The following is a 15,670-nucleotide window of genomic DNA, read 5'->3' on the forward strand; positions in this document are numbered from 1 at the left end:
ACAGAAAATCCACTGCAGCCCAAAGTAAGTTGGTTAGGAAATGGCTTAAAAGAAAATTTGATTCTGCTTTACATTTATAGAGCAGGTCCACTGTCATCTGAAAGAAAGGTAAATGTTTGTGAGTGCACGTTTCTGTCCCATTCATTTGTGCTCTGCCTTCATCTCGGGGACCTAATCACCTCCCCAAGACCCCATCTCCTAATTAACATCACCTCCTAATTAACATTGGGCATTAGGTTTTCAACATATGAATGGGGAGATGGGTGCAGGGCACACAAGTTCACACCATAGCATTATTCAAAAAAAAAAAAACTGGCTAATTTATTCTAATTGTTCAAATTCTAGATAATTTATTCTAAGGAATTTGCACAGGTTATTTCACATCTAGATTTGAATACTGAGAATATAACTTCTTGCTAATTGGAAGTTATTAAATCCCACTGCAATCAAGAAATGCAGCTATCCTACAGAAATCTTTACAATGGTATTATTATTCTATAGACATAAATGGTTATTACTAGTCGGTAAATTACCTGTAATACACGTATATATTTTTTGTTTCTTTACTGCATCAAGTGAAAGGATTGTGTAGTGAGTCAGCTTGCCACCAATACTGATTGTCAAAGCTCTTTCCTTACAAAGGAATGAAACCCACACAGAACAATAATAGAAAAATATTAAAAGATATCAACTTGAAGTCAAAATGCAAGAAGGACAGCCATGTCTTATGCAGAAAGCATGGGAGACATTAACACATTTCCTCTTTCTCTCTTCTGGGCTATATAGATTTTCCATTTCTGATGCTCTCAGCCTGTTAATGCTATTCACTTATCAACAGTATGGTTTTCCTACTCAATTAATAGTTTCTCATCCCCATAATTCAACTTGCAACTGGTTTTCCTTTGCCAGAGCACCAAACTAACAATGTTCATGACCATTCAACCTCAGAATCCACCATCAACTTATTTAAAATTCTTGGAAAAGAAACAAATTCTCTTTCACCTGTAGTTCGATGAGTATATTTGAGTCAGGTGCTCACCCCCAGACCAATCAGCTACAGCCTAGAAAAACTGTATGTGGTACATATCTAACAAACCAGACTCACTCTGGGCAGGCATGAAAAAACATACATGCTACAAAGGACATGGACTCTTTGTTCATCAGCAACTGAACATCTGAAAGATGAATAACCATACATATCAGGCTAGTATGAATGAACCTGGAGTATAAGGGACGTATATTCAGTTAAAATACAATTCTAGGGATAGAATTTCTGTAATATATTCTGAAAAAAAGAAAAATGGTGAAATTCAATCTAAAAATCAGAATAGTTTTATAATTGTTTTTTGCTTATCTAAAAGGACATAAATGATTGAGTAAAATCACATGAATGCTATAAAATTCTAAGATTTATATAAATTTTATTTGAGGCATCTTCTAAAATATAAATTATTTTATTTGGAAGAAAACTATCCTAATATAAATCTAGCTAGAATAAATATAATTCTGGGTAAGTCTGTGTGTAACAGTTATTTCTTAACATAATTTTCCAAGTCTACAAATTAAATATGAAAATAGCTGTCATTTGATCGATTTTTTAATTAATCATTACATACAATGCCATACATTTCTTCAGTTCCATAGATGTAGCCCAGACTTATAATTAAGAATTTAGTTCATTTCCTTTCTATAAAATTTTTTACTACAAAAACTAGAATGCAATTCGGCTGTTAGGTCTAAAGTGACTGCATGTGGATTATGGAAGCAGCAGTTTTGAAGGGAACAGTTTATGAGATAATTTAAACTGTCTCATAATGTAGGAATTCTGACAGCTGATATATATATATATATATATATATCCTTCCCAAATACTGTTTCACAAAGAAAAATGCATATAAACTGAAATATTATTGGAGTTATATACTCAATGGTTAATACATTGTGAAATATTTATAATAAATACAATGTATGGCTTTGCTTCACTCATGAAAATGAACTTGTTTCAGAAAACACTACACTGAATTGTTTAAACAGAGGAAATGATCACTGACTGACAAATAAAAGTTCTTATACTTTAAAATGATAAAAAAGGAAAAAGTAATCTACTTTCCATTATTTATTATATTTATGGAGTTCTGAAGAGTTTATGTTTAAATAAATAATATTTTAATACACTGAAGAATTATTTAATTTCTATGAATGAATTTCACTCATTCATCTATACTATACTGAGACCAAATAGTATGCTAATGCTATCTCATAGCTCACTTAGCATGTGTTTAAAAGATGTTAATACAAAGTCCATATTTGGCATACACACTAGGTCACTTCTGTTTGTCACATTATCTTGGAGACTGACATCACTTGCTATGTCAGATACTATTGCCATTAGGAGAAAGTCACCTGAATATTAGCTTCCAATTATTTTTTAAATTATTTGCCGTGAACATCCAAGTTTCAAAAAGTTAAAGAGAACTGGTTTTAAAAAAACAAAATAGGCAAGTTAAATTTTTCAAGTTACTTTCAAATAAATAAATAAATAAACCAATGAGTTTCAAAACTAAATGAGCTACATATTCACATTCTTCCACTTAGTCTCTCAACAAAGGAGAAATTTCCTTCCTCTTGCTAATGAAAATTCCACACTTCCTTTAAAATATAGCTCATTCAACATCTACCTCAAAATCCTGACTATCCAAGTCTATATTGATCTTTCCTTTTTAGAATTCCTAGATGATTTGTGCTGAAATATATTTACACATTTTCCTTTCATTTTTAATTGGTAATGTAGTCCTATTTCCTTCACTAAAATTTTCTCAATAACATTAAGTTATTGTTTTGACTTTTATAAACTTCATAGATAACTAGTGCCTGATTTAATGAGCTGGGAGTGACTTAATTGCCTAATATCCCCAAGTAAGATTGTATGTGATAAAATAAAAAAGCCAACTGTAGCTTATGTAAGTGGTTTTTCAAGCTGTTGTTTTGAATGCCAACTCTTAGAAAGCAATAAATGTTCCTAGTAATCCTGTATACACAAACATTTTTATGTAAACATTAGTGGGAATGTAAATTTGTGCAGCCACTATGGGAAACAGTATGGAGATTCCTCAAAAAAATTAAAAATAGAACTAGGATACTAGCCAAGACATGGAAGCAAACTAAGTGTCCATCAACAGATGAATGAAGATGTGAAACACACACACACACACACACACACACACACACACACACACAGTAATACCACTCAGCCATGAAAAATAATGAAATCTTGCCATTTGTGACAAAACGGATGAGTCTAGAGGTCATTATGCTAAGTGAAATCAGTCACACAGAGAAAGACAAATACTGTATGATTTCACTTATATGTGGAATCTAAAAAACAAAACAGACGAATAAACATAACTAAACAGAAACAGAATCAAAGATACAGAGAACAAACTAGTGGTTGCCAGAGGGAAAGTGGGGGGAAGAGAGAAATAGATGACAGAGATTCAGAGGTACAAACTTCCGGTTACAAAATAAATGATATGGGCTTCCCTGGTGGCACAGCGGGTGAGAGTCCGCCTGCCGATGCAGGGGACATGGGTTCGTGCCCCGGTCCGGGAAGATCCCACATGCCGCAGAGCGGCTGGGCCCGTGAGCCGTGGCCGGTGAGCCTGCGCGTCTGGAGCCTACGCGTCTGAAGCCTGTGCTCCTCAATGGGAGAGGCCACAACAGTGAGAGGCCCGCGTACCGCAAAAAAAAAAAAAAAATGATAAATGAGTCAAAGGTATGAAAAGTACAGTGTGGAGAACACAGTCAATAGTTATGTAGTATCTTTGTATGGTGACACATGGTAAATAGACTTATCACGGTGAACTTTTTGAAATGTATAGAAATACCGAATCACTATGTTGTATACCAGGAACTAACATAATGTTGTAGGTCAATTATACTTCAAAAACAAATGAACAAACAAAATCACAGAAAAAGAGATCAGATTTGTAGTTACCAGAGGCAGGGATTTGGGGGAGAGGGAATTGGATGAAAGCAGTCAAAAGGTTCAATCTTCCAGTTGTGAGATAAATAAGTACTAGATGTGTACTGTACAACATAACTATAATTAACATTGCTGTATATTATATATGAAAGTTGGTAATTAAATCCTAAGAGTTCTCATCATAGGCAAAAATGTTTTTTTCTATTTATTTAATTTTGTGTCTGTATGAGATGATAGATGTTCACTAAATTTATTGTGGTTATGATTTCATGATGTATGTAAGTCAAATCATTATGCCATATACACTAAACTTATACAGTGCTGTATGGCAATTATATCTCAATAAAACAGAGGAAAAAATATATAACTGGAACAAAACGTTTTCATAATAATACTTACCCTAACTATATGCAGTACAATCTGATATTGTCTATTCTGTTTATTTAAAAATAATCTCAGTCACAAAATATTATGTTGATTTCATGACCCACTAATGGATTTATCAGACCCCAAATTTAAAAACATTGCATGAACTAATTCTCAGTGAGTAAGTTCACAGAACAGAAGCATCAGTGCAAAAGTTTGAGTTTTGTGCTGGTTTTTCTCTGTTATTCCAAAGTATTATTGTTGGCATTTTGGGAAGGATAGTCTGTTGTTATAATGAAAGTCTGTCCTGCATCCTGGGATATTTACTACTCATGACCCCTACCCACTAAATGCTAGAGGAACCCCTCAACTACTGACAAGCAAAACCACCCCACACATTTCTAAGGTTTGGAGAGGAGCAGTGCTGTGGTGTTGCCACTGGTTAGTAACTCATGAAACCAGTGCTTTAGTATGAAATTCAGTTAGATTATTTATGTATGTTATTTGTAAAAATCAAGCCAATAATATCGGGAAATATGTTATCAGTGGGTAATTATAGCAATCAAATAAAGGCTAAATCAATTCATTGTTTACTGACAAATAATTAAGTTCAAGAGCCTGTAAAACCCTGTTTGTTCTTCACTTTCAAGAACTGAGAAAAGTTTGGATCTCAGATCAAGCACTTAACTAACCCTTAAATTCCTCACCTGTAGTGTAAGAATAGCATGAAATTAACAGTGTTGTTATGAGAATTACATGAGTAATTTACGTGCCAGTGCCTGGCCCATGGTAGGTGCTCAATATACTTACATTTACAGAATGAGATAAGGAAGAAAAAAGCACACACATGAAAGGAAATATGTAATCAATGCTGTTAGGCTGAACAGTCTTTTGAGTAACAAGTGGTATCAGTACTCAAAGCATCTTCCCTTGTACAGCAGCAGTCATGTGAGCGGGAGGAAATAAATTTTTTTTGGAAAATTTTTTGCCAAAAATATGTGGAAAGGACTACTTCTATTTTCTTTGTTCACTGTTAAAGAATATGGCTAGAAAAAGTACCCTGCTTTCCTCTTTCATCAGAAGTTTGTTCAAATGAGTATTAACATTAAAATGTATAATATCCCTAAATTCTCATTTTGGCCTCATGGAAAAATAAAGAAAACAATAATGCACTTTTTAAGAAAATTATTTGGAACTATTTCTTTCTTTTTAAAAATGTTTTATAAAACTCAAATTCACACATATATGATATGGACATATGACTTAGTTAAATAAAAAAAAAACCTCAAATACAAATTGTGTAAAGTTATTTATGTCGGGTTGTAAAAAAAAATTCAACGAAGTATGGTTCACAGAAGAAATTATTTTTCATAATTTCAAATGATCTATGGTTTAATCCCTCTGAAATCTGTAGACAGCTGAATTTGTTCATATATTAGGAGCACACTATCTTATTTACTTATTTAGGATGTCTCTAGGAAATATAAGTAGTAGTAGAAAATAACAAGAAAAGTACACAGTCCAATATATCTCCTAAAATTACTATCTAAACAGCCTGTGAACAAAGAAATATTTGTAAAGTTCCTAACAATGATCAAAACTTTTGAATCAATGAACTCTCCCTCTATGGATTTTTTTTTACTACATTACTTTGTTGAATAAAATGTTTCCAACCACCTCCAAGCACCAAACAGTTTTTAAATGTTTTGCACTTTATTTGGATATAAAAGGTATGTATGTGTTACACCAACAACGAATACTTTCTTGACTCAAAATGTAGTTTTCTATTTCCAGGAGATTAATGAGGCCTGTGTTCAAGGAAAGTATTTCTAATACTTTGAACTGAGATCATCTCAGATAAAATCATTCCCAATAAGACATTACTTTTACTCCTCTGGAAGAATTTTTCCACTGATTTATCATTTTTAATCACATCAGTGTTCCACTGATTACAGATTATTCAATATAGCTTCAAGCTATATGCTCTTAAAGTGTTGTAAAAACAGGACATTCTCTCCACTCCATTTGGGGAATGTCAGAGCCAGAAATTGAGAGTGGTTTCACAAATCTCAACCTCCAGATCAGGTTTCAGGGCCTCTCAGATAAAGGGCAGATTTAAATGGATCCTAAGGTTTTTAAAAAGTAAATAAATATTTGCCTCTCATTTGTGAAGCTATTTCACTCTACTGTCACACAAACATAAAAAAACAAAAACAAACTAGGTAAATCTTGTTTTGTGCTAAGAAACTCTATAAATGTGATTTATATTGAGCCAAATATTTACCTACCTATTTTTTCTTTTCTTTTTAACACACAGAAAACTTTGGGCAGAATAAATGAAAAGCTCATAATTGTCTATTGTGTAATAGAAACATACATAAAATTTTTAAAAATACAAAGACAAATTAGAGTATTACTGAAAATATATCTAGAAACATACATCTTCAGCAGATAAAAATTAGTAAAAATACATATTTTAACATTGTATATTTTTCATTAATTTTTTTTATTTCTTAGCTTTTTATACAGTGAGAGTACAGGTGTCTTATAGAATTTGGGGATTGTCTTGAAGCAAAGCCAGGGGAAGTGGAGTGGTAGCAGAAAGGATGACAAGGCAGTGGGGTAGTATAAAAGTCAGAGTACTTTGGTCAGGCAAAATGATCCCACTTGGGAGGGGAAAGCTGATCTAGTGTTCCTGGGAGACACAATGATATATTGATATGTCCCCAGAGCACCCTGCTATAATTGTCAGTCAAAGGACACTTTTGCTTTATCTTCCTATGGCATGGACACATTTATTGAATCCTCTCTTCTTTTTTATTTTTATTAAATGGAGAAGTGCTGCTGAAACTCTTAGGTCAGAGCAAAATAGAGTGAATCTATACTTCCGGCAGGTCATTGGTAGGTATAATCAAAATTCTTGACTTTTTAGAGTTAAAAAAATGAGCAAAAGCACGAACAGCAGATAGTTTACATCCCTGGTTGCAGCCACACATTTTATCTCTCCTTTTGTCTAACCAGGGACCTGTGGGATTGAGAGATTGTACATCAATTCCCAGGCAAGGAAATTTTTGTCTTGAAAACATAGAAACATTCCTAGTTTTACTTTATGTTTGTTAACACCTAGTGCTGAAAAGAGGTAATGCTTTCACGGTCTCAGACAAGGTAGAAGACAGAATAACACATTCTTTTGAGTGTCAATAGAATTCTGGTTTATAGTTAATGTAAGAGAACTGAACTGTTTAAGTCTCAAAAATAATTTGTCAAGCCAAAGTCTTTTTTTTCTCACAAATACATCATAGAACATCATACCTTCAAGGTATGATTTTGTGTGTGGTTCGGATTTTATAAAGCATCAGCTTTGTGCTTATTTTGTTTTAGCAGCAGAATTACTGCCCTTTTATATTTTATATTTTATATATTTTATAAAATTATATATATAATTTATATATAATATATATATTTTATATATACTAACTTTAAAAGAACCACAATCACTTTCCAGTGCATAAAAGACTATACAATGAGTTCTTGTTCAGCATAAGGACCTGAGGAAAATGTATGCTAATCAGACCTCAAATGAATAGCACTGGAACAGGATCATTCAAAATACTCTCTTCTCAAAGACTACAAACTCTACTTTCTTCTTTTACCTTCACATCCCTCAAGTTTCATCCCTCAATTAACAGACCCTCTCTATCCATGCCCCACAAACACCTGCAAATCAACAAGAGAAACTCTTTCTTTTGTATTTTTACCTTGATAAAGAACACTCCTATGCACTCTACTCCATGCAAAACTTCGAAGTTCATCTTAATTCCTTTATTTTTTTTAATATCTCCTACCTGTAATGCTTCCAACTCTTGTGGATTCTACCTCCAAAATATTTCTGGAATCTTTTATTTCTTTCAATCTGCCCTGTAACTACCTTACTTCAGGCTCCTAGGACCCATCTTTTTACCTGAGTAACTCAAAAACATCTCCTATCTCAAAGAATCACCTTCGGTGTAACCCAGTAGTTCCCCAAATTTACATAGAACCAAAATTATTTAACAAAGTTTGTTAAAATGCATATTCTCAGACCCTGCCTCTTACCTCACCTCCTGAGATTGTGACTGAGTGAAGTATGGGAATCTGCATTTTTAATAAGGGGCTAGATGGTCCCAACACAAGAATAGACTGGAAGCAAACAGACTGGAAAGGTAGTAACTGCCAAAGAAGCCATGAGCCTGAATTAGAAAAGCCTGTGACTCTTTGGGAATTAAAGTAACCTGTGGTTCCTCAAACTTCAATGAGCAGGAAGTGAGCTAAGAAAGTTACATAGCCTCAGTTTAGTACTGGTCAAAGAGGATAATGAAAAATAAAGGAGAGGAACAAAACAGCTCTCCCAGGAGAAGCATACCCTACCTAAAGAACCTCCTGACCTCCAGAGTAAGTAAGAGGCCTTCACAGAAGTTATAGATTTTTTACTGTTTTTTGACTGCCATTCTTCTCTTTCAAGTGGGACTATTTTTGTGTGGGTGTGGTTTTCTGGCCATGCTCTACCATCATATATTGGGCGTGTATGGGTTCAATAATGTGTGCCCTCTTAGTTTTAGGTCTCAAGGCCAAAAGGAGCCACAAAGAATCCCAGTGGAGTAATTGCTGCTTATCAACTGTAGATTCTGGACTCTGAGCTGCATTTATTCACTGAATATTACCTTTGGTTGTCTCCTAAGAAAATCAGTTCTGTTAAATACATTTCTATCCACAGATTCCTTGAGTAACTTTGAACTCCAATTTGAGAATCACTGGAAATGATAAGATTAGTTTAGAGAGCTCCCAAACCTCTTTTCAAGCCTTATCTTCTTACTGGTGCAGATATGCCCTGTGCTCTAGCCAAGCTAAACTGCTCATTGTGGGCCCTGGGGTTTTATTGGCTGTGTTTATCAGAATTCATGGTGGCAAAGATAATTTTTTTCAAAAAGATAACTAGTTTAAGCACAGAGCAAAATTATCCAATAGACGTTTAGGTTCATATACCTAAAGGAAGGCTGGAGAATGAGACTTAGATCGCAGGCATCAACAAAGGAATTCTGGATGGCTTACCCACAAGAATTACCATGAATCCAACCAGTAGAAATAATTAGATTGGTCCAGAGAATCCAGAAAAATGATTAAACAAAAAGCTTTCTGAGCAAAGATGCATAGAAGGCCACAAATATATATGTATTTTTTTAAAGGAGAGAATTAAAGAAAGAGAAGTTGAGAAACTGGCATTCTTAGTGAAGTCAGAGAACAGATTTAGCGGGTGTATGCATATGGGAAACAAATGAGAGGAAGTTTTGATTACACATGCCAAGTACAGAGTTTGAGTTGTTGGATGTGGATGTGCTGATGAGGTTCAGAGTAGGGCTCTATTACTGGGTGGTCAATCTAGAATAAAGATAAGTAAAGGTCAGGGTTATTGAGGAGAGTAAGATGATGTGAACTTGAAGAGTTGCATTGATAGCCAACATCAATTTGGAAATCATGAGAATGAGGTCAGTTGAAGTTGGTTGGAAAATACACATATGAATACTCAACTGAAGTTATCCACAGAGATACAACTGATTTATCTGGGGTTGAATGATAACAGTGATTATATAAAGAAGGTTGTAGACTCAAAGTGTATAGCATCCAAATAAAAATAAAAGGGAGACTTGGTATTCTGGTTCATAAGTGGTGCTGGGAAGGAAACAGCACAGTATCTTCGTTTAGGCTTTCAGATGAGCAGGAAAAAAACAATTAATTCAATTCAACCCTATTATCATACGATGAAGAGCCTTTTCTAGAGACATGATATAGTGGGTAGGGCAATAGGTATCTGGAGTAAACCCTATCATCATTATTGTGTCAATTATTGATCAAAGACATACTAAGTGCTACACTTTGTATGTTATTTTTATTGTAAAAGTCATTTTTAAAAAATTAAAAATCAAATGAGGTATGTCAAGTAAAATATAAATGTTACCCAATCCTCTTCTTACCACCACCAACACCAAACACACATATGTAAACCCCCAGGAAGCTTCACGGTTAATGATTTTGTGTGTTGTTTGGATTTTATAAAGCATCAGCTTTGTGCTTATTTTGTTTTAGCAGCAGAAGTACTGCCCTTTTATATTTTATATATACTAAATATTGTACAAGATGTGAACAGTTTATCACTCAATCATAGAGAGAAAAACAGTGGTACTTTGAGGAATTCAATTAATGCTTGAAAAATAAGCATTCCAGGGGACTTCCCTGGTGGCACAGTGGTTAAGAATCCGCCTGCCAATGCAGGGGACACGGGTTCGAGCCCTGGTCTGAGATGATCCCACATGCCGCAGAGCAACTAAGCCCGTACGCCACAGCTACTGAGCCTGAGCTCTAGAGCCCGTGAGCCACAAATACTGAGCCCACATGCCACAACTACTGAAGCCCACGTGCCTAGAGCCCGTGTTCCGCAACGAAGAGAAGCACTGCAATGGGAAGCCCGCACGCCACAACAAAGAGTAGACACCGCTCTCCTCAACTAGAGAAAGCCCGCGCACAGAAGCAAAGACCCAAAGTAGCCAAAAGTAAATAAATAAATTTATTTTAAAAAATAAATAAATAAAATTAAATAAAAATAAGCATTTCAAGGAAAAGTATTAGAAAAAAATCCACCAAGTGTTGATACAGGTTATCTTGTGGACCTAGGATAAAAAGATCAAAGTTTTCTTTAAATTTTTAAAGTAATGCATTTATATGAAATTTGAACTCAAGATATGTTTATTGATTTTGTTTTCATTAAAAGATTTTAATATTAAACAATGTTAATAAAAACTGAAATTGTGATTCAGAAAATTGGGAGTAATTAATTGTATATTTTCAAAAATGTTTGGCATCTAATGCATCTTCTTGATTTTTACACTGGCTCAAAAGTATATCCTTTGAACTGTTACAGAAAGAATTATTCTGACACTTGTTAAATAATAATGAAGACTTTATTGAAGACTATTGCTATAGGTGTCAAAATTATTGCAAAAGGGGAGAGAGTTTAAGCTCAACTCTAAGGACAGGTGGGGATTTATAGCCAATGAACCGAGGTTGGGGAAGGTGTTATCAGCAGACGGGAAAATGACTAAGAGAAGACATCAAGGGTAGAGGGGATTTTTGCTAAACCTACTTAACAGGATTCATCGTGAAAGCAGGCCAGGGTGATCAGATATTAAGGGTGGGGATTCTCTCTACAATGACTTAGCAGGATTCTTGCTACAACTGGGCTAGGAGGGCTTGAGCACAAGGCCCAAGGACAAAGCGGAGTCTAAAAAGGGGCTCAGAGGAGTCTGACTAACACTTGGTTAAGGAGTGAGTTTTTGTCAGAACCACAGCATTATATTGTAGCTATAATTTTAATTGGTACCTAGTTTAAAAGCAAAGGGTTTAAACTACAAACTTCTCATACTGTAGGCCTGATAATAACTTTAATGATGATTATTAAACTTGCATATTTCTTTGAGCCTAATTTGATGTTTAGCAGCAGCTATTTTATTACTTGCATCATTTTATTGCTTTTGTTAACCCCTCAATGTAGGACAAAGTATAAAAAAGCCTCAGTATTGTATTTTGTTGTTAACAAGCTACTAAATTTGTGTTTCCCATATAATGTTGCTATACTTGCTGTTTGCTTGGAAAATCATAGCAGTAATTTATTCTTAACAAGTCATTAAATCTATGTTCTCCATGGCCAATTTGAGGCAAGAATGCTAAATAATATAAGCTTTATCCAAAAACCTAATTAAAATGAACACTTCAAATTATTTTTTGGTTTTGTTAAATGTACTAAGTCATTTTCTGAAATTTGTTCCTATCGACTCTTAGTGATTTATTTGGTACAAATGCTAAATCAAAGCTTAATATCTACACACAGTAAATAGCCTAGGAAATGACAAAACTATTTTGAAGTGACTAATCTCATTTTCTAGGTACTAGCAAAATACAAAACAAGAAAAATTACGCAAGCAATTCTCAGACTAAACTTCCTATATTTACATCACTTTAATAGGGATATACATCATACTTGAGCTCAAAGTGTTATTAACATAGATGAAGCAAACCAGAAACAGTTTAGTAACCCATTCTTATGATATGGTGTTGTACATGTTTAGATTGGCTTTTATGTTAAAAGACTGAGCCTTTAATCAGACAATGTTAAAAAATTTTGTCTTTCCCTTTTCTTAGGTATAACTGCAATTTACCTTTAATTAAAATACTTTAAATTGCAAGTCCCATGCATCAAAATTGAAAATCAGTTAATACTGGCATAGCACCACAAATATATTTATAGTATGATACTTGTGAATTTGTAAAACACTTTTAACTATCACCTATCTTTCAAATTAATGACTAATTCCATTTTGCTAAAGGGCTTCCCAGAAAAGAAGAAAATCCATTGTATAGTTTTAACTTAGTGGCCATCCAAGTGCTAAGATTACCTATATTTTTATTTAGCATTTAGTGCTCAATACCCATTCATTAGGCAAATTAATATGGTTTTTATAATACTTTGAAACTGATGATCTGGAAGTGAGAACTTCACTTTAAACAAATTAACTCTAAACCCCTATAATTAATGCTCCTTATTCTTACTTTATCAGGATTGTTTTTCTCACTTCTATCTCTATTCCAATGGGACAAGAACAACAGATCATGCACATGATATTTCACTTATCCTTTGGGAAGACAGAGTGTTGATGTGGTAAATATGGGAAGTGCAAGATTTACCAATGTGAGTTTTCAGTATAATAATTAAAGCATTTATTAGATGGAAAGTTAGAAAACTGGCAGGACCTGAGGAGTCATTATACTGGGCAACCACTGCAAAATTGAAAAAGCAAGTTGAATAAATAATATTTTGGCTTTTCTCTCATTTTCTCCTCAATTTATAGGTGTATGGCATTTTTAAAACACGGTTCCTAAATTCTAATTTTAAATACAATATGAACCTGGTACATACAGCCAGGAAAAATTGTAAAAGACTTTAAAATGGGCAAAAATGAGTAGCAGATGTCCTAACTTGGCCCTCCAGGTTATCTTCACCAATTCATAGCACTGCATATTATTATTTTCCATATGCAAATGAATTATCAAGTGACAGGACAATTGACTTCCCTTCCTTCTTGTGGAAAAAAGCCAATTTTGCATCTATTTGTAAATTCATTTTGGCATTCTTGCTTTACCTATACGTGTAGTACTTTGATTCTCCTTTGAACTACCCTTTGTAACATCTTACACGTCCCTTATTAATAAATGAGTTAAATAAAATATTTGGTACACGTTCATTTCATATTTGTATGAGAGCAATGATTTTATCTGGTAAAAATATCTTTCACAAGACTCAAATACAGTATTTACAGAGGTAGCCAACATAGAGTCAGTTACCCTTATGAATTTTCTCAAAAATGCCAAAGGGGATAATACTCAGCATAACAAACTTTCTTAAAAGTCTACTTTCTCTTTCTTACATTCATACACACAAACACACACAGTAGGAAAGAGAGAGAGAGAGAAACAACTGTCATCACCTCCCAATTAATTCTTCATCCACTCTCCAAACTCTCCTATCTCCATCCATTATTTCTTGTCTCACTATTCTTTCCCTCTCCTTTTAGGTTATATTCTTTTATCTGTACTTTAAACATGGGGTCTTTGTTTCTCACACTACTACACCTCACTTTTTAACCAATTTTCCAGGACAAAAGTCCTCCAGTTAATCTAGAAGACAATTCTCTTACGTTGAAATCAGAGAGGGGATGATGCTATGCCTATCCATGCATTAATTATTATACACTTTTCTGTCATAGAGATGACAAAAAGTGTGGAAAATGCATAGAATATGAAAGTAGTTATAGTCTTATGTTTGCCAAGGGCAGGGACACTCTAAGAGCACAAAGGGGCTTGTCATGGGAATTTAAAATCCAATGAGGTATATACAAGTCCTGTCGTATTCACAAAATCCTTTTGATCACATTAAGAGTTTTGGAACAACACGGACAAGAAAATTAAGTAGTTTTGGTGAACCTCTGTCACCCTTGCAAATTGTATTCTATTCTACTTGGTATGCACATATAATAACAGAGCAAGGCAGTGCCTGTTTTCTTTTTTCTTTTCTGTAAATCCACTATCTTATGTGCCTACTGCTTACTTAATCATACTAAATTACTCAAGTCTCTCCAAAATTAAGAATGCACTACTTTCATAAAGATTTTTAAGTGCCATGTGCTCTGTTTTGAATATACTCTTTCTAGTCAATCAGTCCTCTTCCATAAGAAGTACATGTCAAGTCCAAGCAATACTTTTATTCTGAAAACATCACATCACGCAGATATGTAACTGATTATACAGATATTTCTCCTGTTGTAAACCTTCCACATCCTCCCACCCCCTTCCCCATGGTCTATTAGGCAATGTCTAGACAAGGAGGTTATTTTGCTCAGTTAGCTCTGGATGTTTGGAGTGTAAAATAATAATCTTCACAGAAGCAAAGAAAGCTTAATATATGAAGGAAAAATCTCTAGCGAAGCTAAGCTAATCCTATTTGATGGCTAGTTTCTAGCATTTACTTCCTGAACTTGATATTGCTTCTCTTTATATAAATGTGTTCTACCTGTGTATGTTTTAGTGATCTTCCCATAACCAAAGGCGGTGTTTAATAGCTAGTCATCAAGCAGAAACATAAATCTTTCTTTAGTGTATATGCGTGTGTGTAGCCATGTACATCTGTATGTCAGCAGTGGGGGTAGAGGAAAGAGAACAGAGCGGATTTGTGTGGCAGGAAACAGACTAGTATAAATATGCATTGCTGTGTGGTTAACATAGTTTACATAAATGAGAACAAAATAACTGTGACATTCGCCTCTAAGATCTGTGAAATCACATGGGTCTGGGGAATACACAATGGTGGAGAGCATGCTACAATGAGACACTCAAAAGTTAGATTTCAATTTTCCTTAAGTAACTTAAAAGGACTTTGCTCTAATAATTTGGAAACACATCAAGAGTTCAAATAATGAGTTCACATTATTTTCATGTGCAGTATCCTTTAAAGGCGGCTTCCTGACTATGGGCTATCACACTTTACATTCATTCTTACCATCTTCTCTTGAGTTTTGGGTTATCTTTCTTACTGCCACACACACACCGCACACCCTGTATGAAATTCAAGTAACTCTAAGACAAATGTGTCATCCACTAGGAATCCTTCTCCTGCACTCCACTAGACTTAATGGCTTGGCCACTACAACTGAACGCATCACGTGTGCATTATATTTAGTA

Source organism: Lipotes vexillifer, unplaced genomic scaffold (genome assembly GCF_000442215.2).
Source record: "Lipotes vexillifer unplaced genomic scaffold, Lipotes_vexillifer_v1.1 scaffold247, whole genome shotgun sequence".
Lineage (NCBI taxonomy): Eukaryota > Metazoa > Chordata > Mammalia > Artiodactyla > Lipotidae > Lipotes > Lipotes vexillifer.